At 51.3% G+C, this 22,433-nt stretch overlaps 1 long non-coding RNA gene across 1 annotated transcript; it reads left to right on the forward strand.

Moving 5' to 3' along the window:
• Positions 1–220: 220 nt before the first annotated feature.
• LOC144366158 (uncharacterized) lies at positions 221–18,975 on the forward strand. The gene is made up of 3 exons (XR_013425055.1): positions 221–383; positions 17,013–17,142; positions 17,220–18,975. It is a non-coding gene; the product is annotated as an uncharacterized LOC144366158 (long non-coding RNA).
• The last annotated feature ends 3,458 nt before the right edge of the window (positions 18,976–22,433 follow it).

The following is a 22,433-nucleotide window of genomic DNA, read 5'->3' on the forward strand; positions in this document are numbered from 1 at the left end:
GGCTGGGAGGGCTTTGGAACTGTTGTGTATGACCAGTGTCACACTGCCTGATCAGAGGTCACTGGATTGTCCTTCTGGCTTTGATTGAGCTCAACCAGTCCTGGAAATTTTCTGAGAACACCTGAGGTTCTCTGTGTTCTTTGTTTTAGTATAAACATATGCCAAATAACTAGTCACTGGCCTGGAACTTCAGGTGTCCACTGGTTCTTTACCACCCGTGGAAAAGCTCCTGGGCTCCCTGGAGTCATGAAGGGCAGACGTCTCCACTGAGTGAGGCCCTGCTAGATCTCCACCGCCATTGATTCCAGAAGGCTCCAAAGCTTTATTCAGTTCAAAATGCTGTTTCGGAACTTGCCGTGGAGGTGGGTGCCAACCCAGCACAGGTGGGTCATGGTGAATACTCTGCTGTACTGGTGTGGTGTGTGGTGGGGGCATCTTGCAAGTGTCCTATTTGGAAAGGTCTTAAGTTCTCCACACTGTGGTCAGCTGGGTGATTCAGGAATTCGAGGGTGAGTTTTAAGAAACTGCTGTACTTGGAGTCGTGTTCTCAGATGGCCAGGATTGGTTGAGCATAGACATAACACTCTGAGTGAGGGCAACTTAGGAATACAAGAAAGACCAAGCAGCTACCCAGAAAACTCCGTGGGACTGTAAACACCAGCCCCTGGCATGAAAACTGGAGCCCTGGTCTGTCCCTGTGAGCTCTGGGTCCAGCACTAACTGCAGGCATCGTGAGTGTCCACTGCATTGGAGCTGCGGTGCATCTGGGGTCTCCTTATTGTTGCAGCCTCACCTGTCCTCTCCTAACGTGTTCAGAGTCAGCTGTGGTCCTGCAGCAGGTCAACAGTCATCCCTGGGAGGACGGCTAAAATTAAATTCCTAGGTCCTTGGCCTGGTTCACAAATCAGGGCCGGATGCGGAACAGCTCAGTCTCTCTCATGAGTCAAGTTTGGTTCAGGGGTGAGTCACTGGGCTCTGTAAGGGGAAAATAGGAAACAAAGACAGTATAGACTTTGGTAGGGAAAGTATGTAGCCAGTTATTCAAGTTCAGGTTGGACAAACCATTCAAACGGGGCCTTTTTGGACTGGAGTTTATTTGCTTTTATAAATCACTACACTTATTTACTTTTACAAAAGATAAAAATTCTAACAATTTAACTAGGTTCTTAAGGCAGAGAAATAAATTCTTTTCCTGAATTTGCTCCAGTCCATAGTCCCACAATCCATGGACAATCACTCTGGATTCTTTTGTAAATTTTATTTTTGTTTCATAAGTATGAACTGAATATATTTATTTTTATTTCTGAATTTAGTAACTATCCGAGTTGTTTAAGCAGTGATTGCTATGAAAGAGAAGGGTCTCACTAAATTTCCCTCATACTGCTTCTCTCTCTAGTTTGGTTAATTCATCACTTTAAGTTTCTCAACTGGTAATTTTTGAAGAATTAAACAATACAATATACAAAAAAATTTTTTAAAAATCATTCTTTTTTCCCTTAAAAGTACTTCTTGAATGCACACTCACCCTTCCCCAGGCCTCATCCATGCACCCACCTCTCCCTTCTCTTACTTCTCAATTTTGTCACCTGTCCTTTTCTTTCATATAATCAAGGTCATAGCTTTTTTATTCTGATGTGAGTTCAGTTAGTTGTCAGTGAATTTTGTCTAAAAGTGTGTTCCAAGGTTTCAAAACCAATGAATACCATTTACCTTGCTATAATTCTGGGAAAAATATATTCACTGCAGAAATAAGGGCTCTACTATAATTATATTTTCTTTTCTGAATGTCCAACTAGCTCTGAGTAGCTGTGTAAAATGTTCTGACACTAAGTTAAAATTGATTTTTTTTTTACTCTGCATAAGTTCTCAACTTTTTCTAAGCTCTCAATTACAGAACTCTCTGTCCTACCCTTCTAATCTGTGCTCTTTGACATCTAGAATGGCTGTGCTGCTGTCATTTTTGAATTTACCTTAATGCTCTCCTGAGTTTAATTCACTGACTTCTGTTCTCACCTCTTCCTGGTTGATTTCCTTGCCACATCATTAAGTAACTCTTAACTCTGCTGGTGAGCTAAGCTTTCCATGTTCTTGTGCGTCTCAAAAACTTCTTACTCTGCCTTCACACCAAGTGATAGTTCGACTGGGTATAGAACTGAAGGCGGAAAACAGGACTTTGCACCGTTGACAGCATTCCTCCCACTGACAATGGAGCTGCCAAGAATTCTGAGTTCCTCTGATTCCTTTTCCTTTGAAGGGAGCCTGCTCTCCCCACTCCCACTGCTGCTGAGGTCTTTTACTGTTTTATTAGTGCTCTGATTCCATCATGACAGTGTTGGTGTCTTATAAAAATGGGGTTGATACATTTTCAATCTTAAGATATGTCTTTAGTTTTGGAGAATTCATTTTCTTTATTCATTATTTCTTTCCTTTCCTCTGTATTCTACATTATTTCTTCCTGAAACTCTTATTAGCTGGAAATGAGAATAATCTGATATCACTCCCATCTTTTGCCTTATTTTCTCTCTGTGTCATATTTTTTCCTTTTTCTTTTTTGGGAAATATCCTCAACTTCATATTCCAATCAATTTTAAGAAACAATTCAGTAAGTTATTTTAATTATCTAGAAATATTTCTTGGTCTTCATTCTTTTTTTTATTTTTCATCCTAACTTCTCTTTGTTTTGTGAATGTAAAGTTCTTCAAAACCTCTGAGAATAATAACTAATGTCTATATCATAGTTTCTCTTATTTTGCTAGAAAATTTGCATGCTTTCTAGAATCTTAATTTATATCTATCTCCCTCTTTATTCTTTATATTTTATTGCAGAATTTCTTCTGGTGCTTGTATTTGTTACAGTGGATTGCAGAATTATCTTTCTGTCAGTTCTGGACTGTCTAATTGTATTTAAGAGGAGGCCGGAGCGGAGCTGACTGGGAGCTCATTGTTGGCTGTCTGGCCAGCTTGTTTTATATTAATTGGGTGGGAGGTCAGCTACTGACGGGAAGAATTCATGCCAGAATTTTAAGGGCTTATTTGGGGTCACTAGTATCTACATAATTGCCTGGTTCTCTCAGATGATCCGCTTCATTCCCTGTGGAAACATCCTCAGGTGTTAGTGAGTAAATACCAGGCTGCTGGGGCTGCTCTTGGAGCTGGGTGTCGGCCTGAGAACTTTCCTTGAGCTTGCGGGCCCTGGGGCCCTTTGTGCCCTTTGCCTCCCAGGTTGTCCCTGAGTGTGTGGAGCCCTGCTGGGTACACTGGTCCCCTCACAGCCGGTTCTCTCTGGGGCCTCTGAGCCTGATTGCTCCTGTTTTCAGCTTCTCGATACACTTTTTGTCTTCAAAGAACCTGTTAGCATCTCTTATTTGCTGAAGTGCTCTCCTTGTGTCTTTTTCAGTGTTGAGCATTTATAAAACGTCCTCTCCCTTTCAGGAGAGGGAGGAGAGGCACACGCCACCGTTTCAAGTGGGATGTTCCCAATGCTTCTTTTTGTTTTTCAAGAAGCTCTTTATTTCGGCCACGTTTTCAGTGTTGATTATGAGTGAATTGGCAATTGTGAGTGGAAACTGATACAAAATATCAGGACCCTGTGCATTTATTTGGGAAGACTGTCTGCTAAGTCGAATTGAAGGTCTGCTACATTTAATCCCCCTCATGGGGACTGCTAGAGTCTGTTTTGAGCCAGGGGTGACACACCACACTGGCGTGCAGGGCCCTCCGCAGGGGGCAGAGGGCTGGCCCAGCCTTTGTCATCTTGACCTGAGGGTGGAATTTGTGGGGAGATTATCGGACTCAGGAAGCAGTCTCACCTTCAATTCTTGTTGTAAGAAGGCACATGTGGCTAAGCTGTGTCCATGACTCACGGGCCCAGGCTATCTCCCTCCCCAGGCAGACACCCTGATGGGAGGGAAGCATCATGAGACCCTCTCCAAGAGGGAGGAGCAGGCCCAGGTTGGCTCTCAAGCCTCCCCACTGTGTGCTGTGCCTGCTGTGCCTGCCTGAGGCTTCTGCTCTGTCTGCTCCCAGGCTCTTTGTGCTCCAAGGTTACTGTGTCTGCAGTCTGTAACCTTGGGTGGCCACAGCAGTGTTTAGACTTGTTTTAGAGGCCAGCCCAGAGGGGGGAGTTCCTTTCTGCTCCTAGGAATGCGCAAGTTTTCACGTGGGACCAGGAGCTCCTGTTTCCTGCAGTTCCTGCAAGCGGGAGCCATGGACCCCAGGCAGGAGGAGGGAGTCCACCTGGCAGAGCGGGCTGCATCAGGAGGCCCAAAGCGGACACCTTGTGTGGGTCCCATCAGTCCCCCAGCTCTCTGCTTCACCTCCCTTTCTAGGTCCCCCCCCCCCCGCCTCTACCCTCTTACTGCAAATCCCGCCATGGAGGGTCAGTCTATTAGCAGGAAAGCAATATGCAGAGCGGATGGCTTGTTGGGAGTCAGCGAGTGTCTGGGTGCCTCCTCGGGCACGCTGTCAGATTTGCAGCGTCTGGTGATGGATGGCTGGGCGCATCCGAGACCCGGAGCCTGTGTTGTTCCCTACAACCCTGGCAGCCCCGGTCAGAGCCTCTCATCATTTCCGGAACAGGGCTTTGATTATCCAGAGTCTTACCAGGATAAGAATCTCACCTGCAAAATGTTGCAAATCTAAGAGATGGTGAGAATGAATCCTAAACTGGGAGGGCTTGCTGGATAGAAATTTAGTAACAATAAAATTCCTTTAAATGTTGCACATCTTTGTTGTATCTTAATTAATAATGAAAATAGGTGAGTATATAATCTTATGCCTTAAATTACTTAGTAATTGTGAAGTTGCTGGTCCAGCAAGAAAAAAAAATAGAGAGGATTTACATTAGTGAAATTCATTATATTAGTTTTATCTAAGATGGTCAGTACTAGCTACGAGGATTGACTGAGTCCAGCGTCACTGCGAGTCAGAGACAGGATACTGTGATGTTTGCTTTCAACACGGACCAACATGATTGTATCTCAACTGTCAGAATAAACATGTTCACAGATCCCTAATATTTTAAAAGTAAATAAATTTAAATAATTTTAAATGAAGTGGAAATCAGATCAGAAGAAGGTTACTAGAACTTTAATGACTATTACATTTGAAAAATATGCTGTTAGAGTTGGATTCACGTATCTAACAGAACAATCAACCAGGCCCACCATGTGGAACTGTGAGCTGTTCACAAAATGAGCCCAAAGACAGAGTCATCATGAGGGTGAGAGCCCTGGAGTAAGCTAGAGGCCTGAGCAGTCCGTCATGGAGGAGAGGAGAGACGGGGGTTGCATTGCTCATCTGGTTGAAGGAGAGAGCCCACGGGGCAGCTCGGGAGGGATCAGGCCAGCAGCCTCTCCTTCATATCTCTTGAACACATAAATAAGGGGAAGCCAACAAGGAGGTGGGGTAGAGGCTGGAGTCCCTGTTGGGGGTGGGGCGGACTGTGAATGGCCTGGCCTCATTGCACTACACAGCTTTTGCCACAAGACCGCATGCTCCTGACCGTCCAGCCTGTGTAGTGTGATCAGAGACTCTTGGGTTGAAAGGGGTTGACCTCCCAGGAGCGCTGCCCCTTTGCGCACCTGCCTGCTCTTCAGTATCCTAGGCAAAGGCCCGGGCTTGAATGCCCTCCTCCGGTTCCAAGAGACCCACCCTTGATCAGGGAGACCCAACCCACCTTTGGCCAGCTCCTCACCACTGGCCTTCCCTCAGTGGAATTGTCTCCCAAGTGTCCCTAAACCAGGGATCCAGGGTGACATGCCAGAGCCACGGGTGAGGGTCTCACTGTGGGAAAAGAAGAGCTCCCCACAAAGCACAGGGCTCTTGCCCGTGGGACCCTCTGGGGCCAAGTGCCTGCTCTGCCTTTGAGGAATTGTCCTTTGAAAAGGAAGAACTCAGTGTTTGTCAACAAGGTGACACCACTTGGCCCAGGGGAGGTGCTGAGAGACCACAGGACTCTGGAGCCGCGGACTGAAGTGCTGTAGAAAAGGAGGTCTTCAAAACGCAGCGTGGACACAGGCCTGTTTGGCAATAAATTCCATCATTTCACAGACAGTATGTACTTCCCTGATCTTCTCTTGCTGATAAGAAATTGTGTTAGGGGCTCCATCTCTCTGCTGTGGCCTCACCCAGATCCACTAGCAGGCACCTGAGCTCAGGCCTGATGTCCCTGGGGGAAGACAAGTGGTTTTGTGTGCTCCTGCCTCTCGGTGGTGGTCCATTGTCTACAGCTGTCTCTCTGTGAACAGTGACCCTGCCTGCTGCAGTGGGCTTCATTGCTTTGCTCAGAAATGGCTAGTGTCTGAGATTTCAATCCCACAGGAGAGGAGCTCCTCATGGGCAGCTGGGCTGGAGCAAAGGGAGCGCACCTGTCCGCGGCAGCTCCCATTCCCAAGACCTGTGTTCTCTGGAGCCTGCTAGCCCTTTCTTGGATAGTCCTCCAGCTGGACATCCGCCACCATGCGGGTCCCAGGGTCACAGAACCTGCTGGTTCAGGACGGGCCTGTGGCCTCTCCATTCTTCCGACAGAGGAGCCTCACTAAGTCTCTCCTGGTCACACAACGTCCCAAGTCTTGCTGCCCACTCCAGGGGCTCCGTCTCCTTTCCTTCCTTGTCCTGCTGCAGTGGGCTCCCTCCCCACCACGGCACCAGAAAGCCCAGAGTCCACCCTCAGTGTGTGGCCCTGTGGGGACTGTGGGGTTGCACCTGCCACTGTTGGCTCCGGCACACCTGTCCCTCTCTCTACAGGGCGCCCTATTCACCCAGCCCATGGCTTCCCTCCCTCTGACCTCCCTCCCTCTGGCCCCCACTGTCTCTGGGCGCCATGCTCAGGTGCACTCCTTCCCTTGTTAGACCCTTGTTGGGCCAAGTGTCCCTGGCTCTTATGTGCAACGTCTGGTGCCTGGGACCTCACTTCTGAGGAGCCTGAAAGTCAAATGCTCACTGCATGTTCACCCTGTCCGAGGCCCAGGATGCCTTGAATCTGCAGAAGGCTTCAGCCTTGCTGCGAAGGCATATGGTGAAACGCTTCCTTCTTCCCATCAAAATCTGAGAAATAACCGGCCTGGCTGATCCCCTTCCCAGGAGGCTCACACAAGGGCCTCGATGTTAATTGCATTTAACCTGCTGCAATCCCCCGTTTTTTTTCTTTATACAATAACTAATATGTAAACTATGATTGCACTTGGAAATTACTTTCACTTAAATTCTATTATTGGATCCCAGCACATGAGAGAGCTATAACCCATTTCATTAACAGACCAATCATGCTGGGCATTGGACAGGCCAGTTCTTTCTGTGTGAGTTGCACTGGCAAATGTACCATGCTGTTGGCTGATTTTGAGGAACGGTGGTAAGAACAATGGTGAGTACATAATTAAGTGGAAAATTCAATTCTGGCCAAATGGAGGAAAGTAGAAATTTTTAACTATAATTATAAAAAATTCTCTTGCCTATAAAGCTTACCCGCTGATTGATCTCCCATGATCATGGCGATGTTGGGAAAACACACTGGTATAGCGTAATGAATTTTTTTCTGGAGGGATTTTGACACATGCCTGCTCAAGTTCATTAACGTTCTCATCTCAATGGGCTCATTTGACAGCACAACAGGTTCAAAGGTCATTGCTGGATGCTGGCTCGTGGGGTTAGCCCTGCTCAGAGCTGGTGGCCTGGCACTAACAAGCTGGAGCAGGAGTCGACGTTCCTGCTTCTCGTGTCACTCTTTCCACAGTGGCATCCGTGGACCTCTACCTGACACCACAGAACTGAGCAAAGAAAGGAAATGAGCTCTGGGAAGATGGGGTGCCAGGAGACGGGGGCTGGGGGGAAGCCTGGCGTGATCTGTCAGCCCATGATAACCCCGACTCCGGCATCTCCCAAAGCCCTGCCCTGAAGTGCAGCTGCACTGACGGTGTCCTGGTGGCTCTCCAGGTGGCTCTTCATGGACGGGTTTCTGCAGGGAAAGCCCAGCTGGAGCATGGTGGGGAGTGCATGACTTAGGGTCCCCAGGGGCACGTGTTCTGTGCTCTCCCTGACCCTGGCTCTTGATTAGCAGCTCTGACAACCTGTCAGTCATGGCAGGCCACCTCCTCCTGGGTCTGTGAAGATTCAAGGTAGGCCAGGTGGTGCTTCCATGATGGTGCCCACGACCCCACAGTGACCCTAAGCTGTGGCAGACTCTGGCCACCCACCCGAGACACTTGCTCCCAAAGGGGGCTCCCTGGAGGCCTCTCCCCTGAGGTCAGGTAGGGAGGCTTCTGACTCAGTCTGGTGTGGTGGGGGGTGCTGCTGAGACTCCAGGCAGATGCCCACCTAGCCTGAGTGTGTCCAGGGAACTGAGTGTGGCTGAGAGACCTCCTGATCAGTAGCCATGGTGTCCCAGTGCAAATACATGGGGACAGGGGTACAACCTGAGTGGCACCTCCTCACGGAGCCCTTCCAGATCATTCTCAGCCTGGACAGTCTTGGCGCTCTGCTGATGGACATTCCCGAGACAACCCTGAGAGCCTCCGCTGGGTGGCACTGGCGCCTGGGGCCCTTGTTCCACACCCACCAAGACCTGGTTTGTTATCTCTCCCTGGGCGGCATGTGCCTGACCTCTTAGATGGAAAGGGTGTTGTGTTGCCCGCTCCCAAAGTCCTGTGAGCCTGCACTTCTGAACATGGAGAGGTGTGGGTCCTGGCTGGTCCTGGGCTTCACAGGCACATGGTCCTGGAAGCGACTTTAACAGCTTTGGAAACCTGGCAAATTGCTTCACCTCTCTGAGCCAGTTTCTTTCTCTGAGGACATTGGCAGCCCCGGCTCTCAGGGTTGTGGTGGGAATGTCCATCAGCAAAGCGCCAAGATGCTGGACGTGCTGGGGCCACTCGGGGAATGTTAGTGTCCTTGACTTGAGAGGAGACTGGGATCAGTCTGGGTCCCTGGGGGTGCCCTGGACCGCTCTCTTCCCCCTTTCCTTCTGCCCTTCTTTCCTCCTCCTTCCTTCCTCTCTCTTTCCTCCCCCCCTCCCCTCTCTTCCTCCTTTTCCCCTCTCCTCTTCCCTTTCTTCCTCAGGGGGTCCCACAGCCTGTGGGGATGTTCCGCTCAGCCCCTTCCCATTTCCCCACTTTTACTCAGCCCTGCTGGGCTGCAGGACCAGAGCTGGGGCAGAAAGGGGCTTCCTGTGGAGATGGCAAGACAGGGGCAGGAGAGAGAGCCAATCCCTCTGGAATCTTCTCGGTCCACCGGGCAGGCTCTGGACACTATGCACCTCCCCGTCTGAGAAGGTGGTGAGAGCAGGGTCTCTGCAGCCCTGGAAGCTGGCAGCTCCCGGGCTGAGCTTTAACCTCCCCAGGATGGGGAGCCCGGGGCCTCCCAGCTCACTTAGTGAGCGAACAGCAAGCCCCGTGCTCCCTGCATCCCCGGCAAAGCACAAGCTCACTTGAACTTGGTTTGGAATAAAATGCTTCAGCCGTCAATACTCTTCAAGAGGGCTCTTCAGATGAGATCAAAGGGCAGCCAGGCCCCAGCGCCTGGGAAGGACCCCTCACTCACCCACTTTGACCCTCCGCCTCCCTGGCTCCCAGAGGCCCACACAGCAATTACTTATTACAATTGAGTGTTCTCCATTGTGCGTGGGGGAGGGGGCTCAAAACAGAGGCGCCTCTTAAATAGCATCTCTTAAAGAGACCGTGTCATGCTGGGTTCTCCTGAGTTGAGCATAAAACAATAGTTGAGGTTTGCATTTTTTTCCTAACCCTAAAGGCGCAAATGGACAACCAAGACATGACCTAGAAAGGTAGAGTGACCCTGGCCCAGGCACTGCTGGTGACCAAGCAGTAGCTCTGGCCTGGGGGCGAGGAAGCCTCTGGAGGCCCTGAGGGGCTGGAGTAGGGGACCCCAGACTAGTGTGGAAAGGCAGGATCAGGAAGCCCAAGCTGCAGGCCCCGCCATGCCTCACCTTTGCACACCTGGGGCCTCATGCCCCCGGAGCTTCTTCATCCCAAGCTTCCCAGACTCCTCTGAGACCCTCGAGAGGTTACAGGCCGCCTGGGTGGGCTGCTCCATGTCGACCGCTCTGCCTGGCCTGCCTGCCGTGCCCACATTGACCTGGGGTCTCCTTTCCTAGAAGACTTTCCTGGCTCTTCTGCATTGTGTGTGAATGGGGGACTGGATTCAATGGCCCCACGCGTCCTCATAGGCCAGTCTCCTGCCCTCAGCCCTGACCATGAGCACTTTGGGTAGAGACTGTGTCCTATTTGTTTTTGAACCCAAGAGTAGTAGGGGAACAGATGAATTTTGATCTGTTTGTCCACTGGCACTTGGAGGTGCCCACTTACTCTCTGAGAGGGGGCTTCTGTATCTCAGGCCCTTTGCCCATAACTGATGCCAGGGGTAGGCAGGCTCTTGACACTGTAGCCAAGAGCTGGCCAGGGATGGATGCTGACTGGGAAGCCCTCCCTGAAGACTCTGGGCCAGGCCTGCCTTGCTCTGGAATCCACTGGCAAGACCCATGGCCCCTTGGCCACGGCACAGGGTGGCACTGTCCCTGTTGGGCAGCTGGGAGGGGACATGACTGTAGCGGGAAGGGCCGAGTCCCAGTCGACAACTCATAGTTACTAAGATTGTTACTATGGCCAAGGTCTGCATCTGCACAAACAGATATTACTATTTTTCTCTGAAAAAGTGTGTAAGAGCTAGTTGTCCTCATACTGTTTTCCCTTTGGTCAAACCATGCAAAAAAGACTGAACTCACAATGGAGCGACTTCCATTTCAGATCGGTTTCTCCTCCTCTACCATGGTCTATTTATTTTTATTGGTTTGTTTCTCATTAAATCCTTCAATTACTTTGCAGTGTAAAATGGTGAAATTATTGGCATGTGCCACCTACATCATGGGTCTGAGTTTGCTTATTACCCTTGCCGAAAATGCCTGAGTGGGATTCGCTTCTGTTGTGGATTGAGACAGAGTTAATAAATATTATTTGGTGTTTTTTTTTTCCCTGAGAAGCACTGCTTTTCTTGATTGTTTTTTACAGTTGGATTGGGAATATTGATTTATTCACCACTGTTACAATAATTGTATACAAGGAACAAAAAATGTGGAGGGGACATTTCATCAGCTCCAGCAGGTTAATTAGTCGTAGTAGATTAGGCACAGAGTTACAGGGAGTGTTTGCATTTAGAGGAAGAAAAACTTTCTTCTTCTTTTATTTTTTTTTCTTTCAAATCTTAAAAAAAAAACAGGAGAATTAATAGAGATGTTTACCCTAAGCTTCTCGGTCATTAGCTGATCGGGGTTTCTGGGTGAACCTGAAACTTATTGGATGGGATTATTGGGGACAAGGCTATAAAAAATCAAGTGAGCATGGGGATGCCCTCTTTAGGTAGAAATGTAAGAAAATTAAAATAATTTGAATATACGAATGTCCGAACGAAACTTCCTTCCATGGGTTTATTGAGAGCCTCTGTGCCCAGCAGTTTTGCCAGCACATATTCCACCAAGACGTCACTCTTGACAATGAGAAGAGTCACTCTCCTGCCCAGTAGGACCACCTGACGGGAAAGCCTTTAAGTCCTGAGGATAAGAGGGTCATTCAGTTTCCCCCAAGTAAAGCCAGGTGCGACTGACCAGTGGCGCTGACCCAGGCTGACCCCAGGGAACAGGAGATGGGGTCCACACAGCTCCTCCCTCCCCTGCCCCCACCGCTGTGGCGTGGGACAGGTCTGCTGGTGAGGACTGGGCCAACTCTAGATGCCCGCCAGGCTAGAACCGATTTCTGATCCAAGATACATTGGAAAAGTGCCACAAAGGGACTGACCAGCTGTCAAAGGAGACAAGAGGAGGAATGTGAGGGTGTCAGGAGAGGGTCCAGTTTGTGAGGCTTGGGTGGGGTCACCTGGAGGTGACTCCTGGAGTGGACTCCAGGAACGCAGCCGGAAGGCCTCCTGTGTGGCCGGGCTGACGGGTCCCCGAGAGAGTGGCTGGAGGCACCAGGCAAGGTCCGGTGGCCAGTCTCAGGCTGTGGAGAGACGCTGTGTGGGACCTGGGTGGCAGGCTCGCCAGGATCCCAGCCTGCTGTTCCCAGGGCAAGGCTCGTGCCTGTTGGCAGGAGCCCAGCCGGGACCCCAGGCCAGGGTGGGGGCTCCGCATGGCCTGAGCCCTGTTCTGCAGCCATTGCTTGTCAAGCTGTGGAGGCCGCTTCAGCTTGTCTTCTCCAGAACGTCTCAGGGCCTTCCCGTTTGTTCTTTCTGCATGGGGTGTTGCTTTACTGGCTTTTATTTTTATTTAGCCCCCCATTCAACATGTCGTGAAGTATTTAGTTTGCTTTTATACATATTTCTTGATTTTTCAGCTTTACTGAGGTCTAACTGGCAAATGGAATCATATATATTTAAGGTCTAAATGTGGCGATTTGTAATGAGTATACACTGTGAAGTGAGCACCACAATCAAATTAATTAACATGCCCACCACCTCATGTGGTTCTCTTTTTATCATTTTGGAGAGGAGGCTTAAGGTCTGCCTCTTAGCAGATCTCTACTGTTAACTGCAGAACTGGATCCCTGAACCTATTCATCCTGGAGCTAGGAGCTTCACCCTTTGACCAATCTCTCCATGTCCCCACCCAACCCTGGCAGCCACCTCCAGCCTCTGTGAGTTCCTTCCGTCTTTCTTTTCAGATCCCACACATGCGGCACACCATGGTTTCGGCTTGTTGGTTAGAAAGGTTATGGAGAGCTTATGGTGGTATCCAGACACATTTCATATGGTGGCTCTCTTCCTTATTGATGGGGTGACAAGAGCAAGGCATGCTCCCCCTCAGTGTTCTTGTATCCAGTGCAGACACTGCCAGCTTCTAACTTACTTTTATTGCTGGTGTAGACAGACATTTTCGCTGTAATTGAGTTGGCATAACTGATGAAATCAGCTGCCGTCCTGCTTTGGGTTTTGTTCTTATTATCTGTATCTAAGGAATACAACATGGCTTTTGACAAGCATATCCACGGTGAAACAAGTACTACAGCCAGGCGAATGTGCAGTGAGAGCCCCTCCTTCTAAGATGGAGATTCAGTGTTGGAGTGACAGGGCGTAGGTCTGGAAGCCCGGCTTTGTATGCTGTGTCACTGACCTTGCTGGAGTCTTGGTCTCATGCATTCAAACATCATGTCCCTTCAATCTGGCCTACTTCCCACCCTGCGTCAGACCTGGCTTCCCACAGCTAGTCACCTGGGCTGCAGGAAGCGGGGCACTGAGGGTCGGTCAGAGTAGGAAGAGGGCAATTCAGCCATTTCAGATGCTGTTGGAACAAAGACTGAGGCTGTCTGCCGCTTAAATGCATCTCCAATTTACCTGCTGGGGAAAGTTGGAGTGTTAAACATGGTCACATGATACAACTTCCCCTTTGAACCACCTGGTTGCTCTGAACTTGTCTTCTAATTCTGCACTTTGTAGCTTTCCCAGGCCTATTATTGATAACATCCAAAGCCATAGAAACTTGGATAAAGAGCATTGCACACCCTTTACCTATTTCTATCATTTTGCCCTGGGTGCATGCTTTCTGAGCCACTGAAATTAGGGTGCAAATATTACATCACTTCACTCCCAAATATTTGAGCATATATCTCCTGAGAACTAAGACTCTTTCTCTCATGTGCAATCCTGTTTTCTGACTCACTGATACAGTGATGCCTAATACCAGGTTTGTGTTCAGATTTCCCCAGTTGTCCCAATCATATGACTTCCAGAACACTTCCTCTCACAGATCTAATGAAGAATAACATGGTGCATTTGCTTGTTTATAATTCCTAAAGAAATAAACATCTGATTACATTTGATCATAGAGAACAGCTGGCTAACATTTAAAAGAAGTTTACAGTTTGGGGATCAGCTGATGTCTGGACAGGATGTTGTTGCCCTCTATTTCTGTTATTCAAGATTAGTTTGGGGAAACTTGATGTCCTAAGTGGGTTGAGTTTCTTCTATAAGCTTGTCCGTGGGTTCTGCAGGGAGAGGGAGTGTCCCACTGTCATGCAAACTTGGGTACATTCTCCAGGTGGGCATGTCCTAGGGCACGTCACTGGCACTTCCAGCTTGGATTGCTGAACACTACCATGCTGAAGGTGCTGCAGGAGGGGCTGAAATCCATCCAGCTCCTCTTCCCAAGCTCATGCCACAGTGGATCCCCAGATGGTGATGTGTAAAGGACACATCACTAAATGAATTAATTCCTGGCCCAGAGTGGCACTGATGCCCACCCTGGAGCCTTTCCTCATGGTCTGCTGGGCTGATGAATCAGGAGGGCTCACACTTGGGAGTGTCCCTGTTGAACCCAGAGATCCCCACGCATTTGGATGTTGTGACGCGAAAAGGTTAACAGTGGATGCCAGGAATGGCGTTCTGGAGAATATGCCTTCTGGAATTTGGGGTGCAGTGGCCCCTGGGCCTGCAAGGAGTCATGGGGGTGGTTCTTGGACAGTGGAGCTGGGAGAGTTAACCGAGGCAGTCTGACCTTGGGTTCCACGCTAATAAATGTTGCGGATTTATTCTTGTACATGTGCCCAGAAGGTTGCACAGTGGCCATGTAGAACAGAATACACAATCAGACAAATTCCACTACTGAAAAAGTGGGCTCTATTCCACCAGGAAGATCCTTCCGGGGCATCTCATTTCTTGATGCCAATTGACAGCCCTCCTCTTCTGTCAGGTATTTGCATACATAAAACATTTAGAAATGCTTTCATTTATATTCAGATTCAGAGGAATGGCCTATCCACCATGCAGCTGTGAGGAAGAAAGGCTTCAAGGATGGAAGAAAGGAGGCAGGCTGTGTGGGACAGCTGTGGCCAGGCTGGACACGGGCTGCAAACAGGACTGGATGAGAACACAGACTGGGCTCCAGGAGGCGGCAACCACATGTCACCATCCTGACCCCAACCCAAAACATGGCCTCTTGGGGCTTCACTTTCTCCAGAAAGAGAGGATGATATCCCGGCAGCAGGTTGCCAAACTTCTGTGCAACAGCCTCTTGTTGCAGTGGTCACTGCCTCAAAGAGGCGGTGACACAGGGCCATGGCCAGCTAGGCTGGCTGGGGCTCTGCAGACCTGCATTGTGGGGGAGGGTAACCCTGGCCATCTTCCCCTTCCCTGCTGAGAACCCCAGTGTGCATTGAGGGGTGGACAGAGTGGCTCACGGGCCAACCTCACACTGACAGAGCATTCCTGTGAGGGAGGCTGCAGGACCAGGCTGACTTCCATGGGTAGGTCTCCAGGGGACACCAGCAATGGTTCTGTGCACACGGATGCTCAGCTGCCACCGAGGGCCCCGTTCCCAGCCTGCCACAGTTGCCATGGCCACCGGTGTCTCGGCTGCAGCCCTGACCCTGGCACATTCAATTTCCATAAGAGAGTTCTGAACCAGCTCAGAGCTTAACATTTTTGGATTTAGGGCTTTCTTCTGGACAATGGAATGAAGAATTCCCAAACATCTTTCCAATTCTTTGGGTAAAATGAACACATGCTGATTAAAGCATTCCTCACTGACAGGGCGAGTCGATGGCGTACCCCCTCCGCCTCTTTGCAGAGCCACATAAAATAATTCCAGATCTCCCTGCACGGAGGGAGTCTCCGCTTCATTGGGGATCAGGCCTCTGGAAAGCACACTGCCTTCCCCCTCCAGCCACACAGGGAGCCCTCAAGTGGGCCTGGCCGTGAGATGCTTCTACACCCAGTGTCCACTGACCCAGCAGCCTCCAGCCACCACCAACAGGGGTGCCGCTCACTCAGTCCATCATCAACACCCATTGGTGCCCTCGTGTTGGCTCCTGGACCTAGATAGTTTTATTTATTACTCTATTTATTCTCTGGGTGCTGGGATTTACTGGGTGCCACAGTCAGGGATGGGAGACACCTGTCACATGTCCGACTGTCTGTCCGTCTGCTAGTGTCCACAACATCTTGGAATGCAGATGGGCTTCTATCCTGGCTCAGCCACTCTGTAGCTTATTTGCTCAGAATTTTTTTTTTTCTCTAATTCTCACCTTCTGGTGTGTTCAACAGGAGGAAGCCTGTCCTTACAACCTTGCAAAGTGGTTGTTGATCTAAGGGAAGTGGGGTGACGTTGGCACTCCCTGGCAGGGCAAGGGCACGCCGCCCCCTCTAGCTCAGTGGACCAGGGGTGGAAGGAAGCTGGTGGAGGAAGACCCTCTGCTGGTGGGTCCCAGGTCTACAGTGCCAGAGTGGTCCCAGGTCTACAGTGCCAGAGTGGGAATGCCCCTCAGGCACAGGGCTCCAGTGCTAGAGGAGGCTGCTGGTTTTGGAGAGGAAGTGCCCAGACACCCACCCTGTCACCAGAATTGGCCCATTCACAGCTGCCTCAAGAAGCTGTTGTCTCCATGTGATCTGGGCACTGTTGTCCTTGCACTTAGGAACAGCCAATCTGAACCTCTGGGCTCCTGGTTGGCACCCAGCTTGACAGGATGGCTGGGGTGCTCTAGTTATGGGGAGGGGCTGGAGAGACCACCCTAGACAGAGACAAGCTAGCCCCTGGAAGCTTCTCAGAACTCAGGCCCAGGGTGCAGGGGTGTCCTGTCCTGTGGGCATGTACAGGAGGGAGGGACAGCCAGGTCAGATGGAGCCCCTTGCCCAGGTGTCTTGGTCGAACGGGGCTGGAGTTACAAACAAGGACGGTCCTGCTGGGGCGGTGAGGTCTTCAGAAACTGCTCTGAGGGCCCACCCCAGAAAAAGATTGAAATCCTAATTTCCTGCCAGGTTTCAGAGCTTCAGTTAATTTCCTTCTCTTACTAGTTGACACTGAACTCAGAGTCCACGGCATTCACGGACATTGTTGAGGATCCGGCCTCGGGGGTGATCGATGACCTAATGGGGAACTTCACAGCACATTTCTGATGAAGCAAAACCCATTTCTGGCCGAGCCAGATGGGGACTGGTGGGAGGAACACACAGAAAAAATGCTGGGAAGTAGCCCTGGTAGAATCGCATTCTGCCTGTAATTGATCTTCTGCTTTGTCCAGGGAAAGGAAATTAACAGCCAGGATGTGTTTTTCCTAAGAAAGCCCATGACTTCCCACTCAGCTGCCTCCGCCTGCAGCTCAGCACCCAGCTCCTGCTCAGCCAGGGACATCATGCCCACTTTAGCAGAAGGTAAATACCTGGGTCCCTGCAGGGCCCTCAAGCAGACCCAGGAAGACAAACTCCCGGGTCCCCTCTCTCTTCCTCAGAGAAGCAGCTGCTCCAGAGACACCTACAGCCCTGCACGCCACGAGGCGGAACAAGGGGAACCTCCCGGCCCGTGAGGACGGCAGAGCCATGGATCTGGGGCTTCTGAGTCTGCAGCCCTGACCTAACCCTTGGGCTGCCCACCATGTGGAGTCTAAAAACACACAAGTGTGCTGACCCTGCATGTCAGACTTCCTGGCAGATGCTCTGACTGGCCACAGTGGAGGCGTGTGTGTGTGTGTGTGTGTGTGTGTGTGGTGTATGTGTGCGCGGACACGTGTGCGAGTGTGTATGAGTGTGTTTGCATGTGTTCACTCCACCTTCCCTGAGCACCAGCTCAGTGCACCTGCCGGCTCATCTGTGCCTTGAAGATGAGCTGGGGCTCAGGGAGCAGGCAGGCTCAGACTCCAGGTGGCCCTCTGGACAAGGATGTTGTCGAAGGTCTCTACCCTGTCCCAGCAGGCTGACCAAAGGCTCTGATGAAACAGCTGCATTCTGAGAGTGATGTGAAGCTGTCCCCTCTCCCAAAGCCCTGGTGACTGCAGAGGGAGTCAAGGACAGTGGGACAGGCTGCCGTCTGTGGGCCAGCAGTGCTCTTGGGGGTTAACAGCCCGGATGCCCTGTCATGGCAGGGTCTTCTTGCTCCTTCAGCCTTGCCTTCAGGGGCAGAGGCAGGGAGCAGTGGCTCTGAGTCACAGCCTGCCTGGAGCTCTCTGCGCAGGTGCTTCCTCCCTGGGCAACGTGGACAGAGCATCACCGCGCTCACGGTTGTTGGATGAAACGAGAGCTGGCACGGGGCAGTCGTGAGCGCGTGCTGCTTTCGCCTCCATGACAGTGGCTGGGGGTTGTCAGAAGAACCAGAGTCAGCCCAGGTGGCCCTGCTCAGGCTCTTCCTGTTTCCATGTAGCCACAGGTAGCACAGAAGACCGAGGAGGTGTGGCAGAGGAGGGAGACGATGCTGTTGTGCTGCCTAGTGCCCAGGAAGAGGCCAACAGGATCTCTGCATCCTCTTAGCCTCCCTGTCCAACTGGGGTGACCTCCCTGCTAGGCAGTGGGCAATGTCTGTGGGCATCTAGGCTCTGACACCCAGCACTGCACCCAGGGGTGGGGCTGAGGCAGAGGTTGGGGGCCACAATGGTCTTTCTGGTGAAGTGGACCTCTTTACTAAATCTTCCAAAAAAGTTTGGAAAAAGGCGAGTCTTATCTGTCAAATGCAAAGCCTCTGTTGATCTGGAAGCATCTGTGGGTTTAGACGTGGTGGAGACACCACAGGACACTTTGGGTCACGGAAGATGCCCAGCTGCATGGGTCATCCCATGACCAGAAGAACACTCTGTAGTGACCACTCTAACACTGGGCCTGCCCTCTGGATGCACCTGTCTGTCTCTCTTGTGGGATTCAGGCCACGCTTGCAATCCAATTTTCTAACAGCTTTGAGTTTCTGTTTCCTGGAGGTAGATAGAAAAGGAGACCTCAGAAAATACTTAAATTCATGGGAGGAATCCAAAGGAAGCTAAATGTGCAGGGAGAGGATACACAGGCACCTTCAGCACCACACTCCAGGCCACAGCCAGGGAGCTGGGACAGCTGTGCCCGGGAAACGTGTGTTCAGCAGAACTCGGCTGCACGGCCGTGGAATAGTTTTAAATGTCTTTTCCCTCATAACTAGATTATTCAGTACAATGTCATTTGCCGCCACTGACATTTTCTTTAAAGTCATAAAGGCCTGCATAGTAATAAAAGGACTCGGAATAAAATTAGGAATATCATGTATAAATTATCTTTAACCTTAGCTTCATTTGGACTGTGACTTTTTAGACCTGATCAATTTTCATGAAACTATCCACATAAAACTGTGAAAAAATATTTGATCCCTGGCTCTCGTAAAGGCAGTGGTAACAAGGCCGCTACTTTACCTCTACTTAATGGTGCTGTTGGTGTCAGTCTCTGTGGGCGACGCAGGAAAGCAGGGGATCATTTTGAAATTTAATGTAATTTCCCAGAGCATTGTTAGGGAAAGCATCTCTGCCGACATGCATATTTTATATAAGTGCTGTGTAGTCAAGGACATTCAGCAACTTACTAAATTTTCTGCTTAGTTGGAAAAGCACTCACTCAACACAACGGCAGTGCTTCCCCCGCTTTGTGAGGGTGAATTGGTTGGGCGCAGGGGTTGCAGTTTTCCTTCTTAGATTACTTGCACCAGGGGCTTCCCTGCAAACATGGGAGGGGGATCCCTGAAGCCAGCAGTGAGGGCCTGGGAGCATCTGCAGGCAGCCTTCCGACCTGGCCCGGGGTGGAAGGTGCGGCTGGCACTGGCGGCCCAGATGAAGGGAAACAGAGAGTGCAGCAGGCCTTAGACAGAGGGCTTGGGAGTCTCCACCGGGGACTTTTTGAGCCATATCTGTTCTTAGAGAAAAGCGGGTTCTGATGTGCCTCCCCAACTCTGGGTGAGGGTGCCACCTTAGAACACCTCAGAGCAGGAAGGAGCCTCTGCCCAGCCCACAAAAAGAAGCTGGTTCAGGATTACTGTCTGATTCTCCGGAGGGCCAACTGGCCCTTCAGGACTCTCCCAGCACTCCAGGTCCTTTCCCAAGCCCTTGCTCAGCTCCCCCGGGCCAGGACTCTGCCTCATTCACAAGCTTCCCCCTGCACACAGAGGGGCTCATGGCAAGCCCAGGTGAAAAGGCCAGAGGGGAAACCCCTGCACCCCCAGGGCTGCAATCTGCATGGGATGATGGCACCAGCCCCCGCAGACCCCACCCCCGTCCTCCCCAGGTAAGGCTGTGGCTGGAGCGAGGGAAGCCCGAGGTCAGTGGGTACAAAGTGAACGGAATGTTCGCCATTACTCCCCTCATAATCCGAACATTACATTTATAGACCTTTCTTCCAGACAGTTCCCAAAGGGCGTTTGCAAATTTAACAAACTGTGGCTGAGAGGTCCAGCAACCTCTCAGGTGAACAATCGTAATTGCTGAACCATGCAACCTCCCAAGCCCCTGCACAAGAGCCTGAAGCCCAAGTTCAAAGCAGGGTCTCATGTCAGCCGGGAGGATTAGCACACGCTGTGCTCCCTCTGAAGGACCCGGCCATCGGGTGCAGCCTTGTTGCTGTGATCAATCAGACTCTTAGCTTGTTATGGAGCCGCCATTCTGATTACCTGTGACCTGGGAACAGAGAGCAGCCCATCCCCAGCTCTCAGCTCGGCACACGCCCACCCTGCCTGAGCCGGCGCTTTGCCCATACTCACCACTCTCTCAGACACCCTCTCCAGCTTGGTTCAGAGTGTGTCTCCCCCGGCAGAATGTCCCTGCTGTGGCTACAGGATGCTGCCTAACATGGCCCGTGATAGCTCATCCACCCAGTGAACAAGTGCAGCCCTTCCCTGGCAAACCTGACTGCTTGGAAAGACCACTACATGCTGGATGCGTGAGAGCCATGCGGAGTTGGGGAACAATTGGTGGAGCCTTTGGGGACTCCTCCACCACCCCTGCCTGTCTTGGACTGTACATAACCCGTGTTTCCCCAGAAATCCCACTGAATCAGCTGGACTCCAGTAGAACTTCCCAGTGTTCCTTATCATAGGAACCCAGTGAAGAAACCCTTCAAAGTCCAGGGGACACCCAGTGCCCTCATTCCAACCTACAGTGAGAGGATAGGCCTGAGTTTCCCTGCTCTTGGTGACCCATGACCCCCCTGTGTACTTGATGCAGAGGTGCAGGTGTCAATCCCTGGGCTGAGGCCCGGGGAAGTGAGATGCAGTTTCCAGGCCTGGGCTCATGCAGTGCTGTGAGCCCTCTGTCTGGGTGCACCCTGCCTGATGGCCTGTCCCTGTGGAGCTCTTAGAAACAGGCCTCTGTCACCCTGATGGCTCTTCTCTAGCCAGACCTGCAGCCCAGGAGAGCATTGACCGGGAGCTAGGGGCTGGCTGGGCCTCGGGTCCTTTGAACTCTATGTTTCATTAGGACATCGAGGCCAGAAGGAATGTGTTCCCAAGAACATGGTGCAGGTGGTGGTGACGGTGAAAGGCTGGCACAGGGTCAGGGACTAGAGAGCAGGGGTTCAATGTGATTCTAAAGGCGGGAGCCCTCATGTGGTGTTGGGTGGGCGGGCTCCACCCCACAGTCAGAAGAGCCACGCCCATGCCTGCTCCCAGCTGTGGCTTCTCAGATGCCCTGAAGGGCGAGACCCTCACTGGGGCAGGCCTGCCTCCCCTAACTGAACAGGTGATCTCTCCAGCTTACTGAGCAGCAGCTGAGAGCTGGCCAGACACAGTTCCAGGGACTCAACCAGGGCCCTTGCTGCCAGCCTTTGCCTCAGACCAATTGGCTAAGGCTTGAGGCCTCCGCTGCCTTGCCTCACTGGCAAGGAGAGAATACCATGGATCAGGTGCCACTGACCGTGGGGGCGAGGATAGCCACCGATTCCTGGCCCTGGTCCCCCGTACCCCCTTGGGTGCACTGCCTGATTCACAACCATCCTCCTTCTGCAGACACATCTGACCTTCACAGTCCAGTGGGGCCAGCACCATGCCCAGGCAGCCCTGCGGAGCCGTTCCCATTCCCTGCACTTGCAGGTGGGGGATGGCTGGCTGGCGGGGAGGGGTGGGCTGCTCCCAGAGAGTGGTGACAGCCCTTCACCAGGCAGTTGGGGCTTGGAGTTGGCAGACACAGAGGATGGAACACAACAGAAGTCTGTGGCTTGCTCCCAGGGGGCACTGGCTCTGACACCATAATGCAAGAGGCTGGAAGCAACCTGGGTGGTGGTATGCATTCTGGATTTAATTGTCCTTGAAATTGCTACATTCTGGGGAGGCATTTCCCTAGATTTGGGCTGCTCTTGAAAAGGGGACCCCACAACTGCACATCTCTGTGATTAATAAAAGATGCAGGCCCCCCACATGAATCCCCCTGCCCTGTAGACCCCTCTGGCATGTCTGATGCAGGATGAAGCATTTGCCTGCAGAAGCGGCCTTTTCCCAATGTCCAAGTTCATCCTCCTCTGCCTGCTTGAGTGTGCTCCCCTAGTGCAGTTTGGGTCTCTCTGTGAGCCAGGAGAGCTGGCCAGGGAGCACAGTCCACCAAGAGGCCAGCAGCACCCTGTGGGGTCCATTCTTCAGAGTGAGATCAAGCCTAATGTCCCCCATGGCCATTCCACCAACCCCCACCTTAAGTGGCCCAACGGCAGCCTTGCTCACACCTGTGGGTGATGTCCTG

Source organism: Ictidomys tridecemlineatus, chromosome 1 (assembly GCF_052094955.1).
Source record: "Ictidomys tridecemlineatus isolate mIctTri1 chromosome 1, mIctTri1.hap1, whole genome shotgun sequence".
Taxonomy (NCBI): domain Eukaryota; kingdom Metazoa; phylum Chordata; class Mammalia; order Rodentia; family Sciuridae; genus Ictidomys; species Ictidomys tridecemlineatus.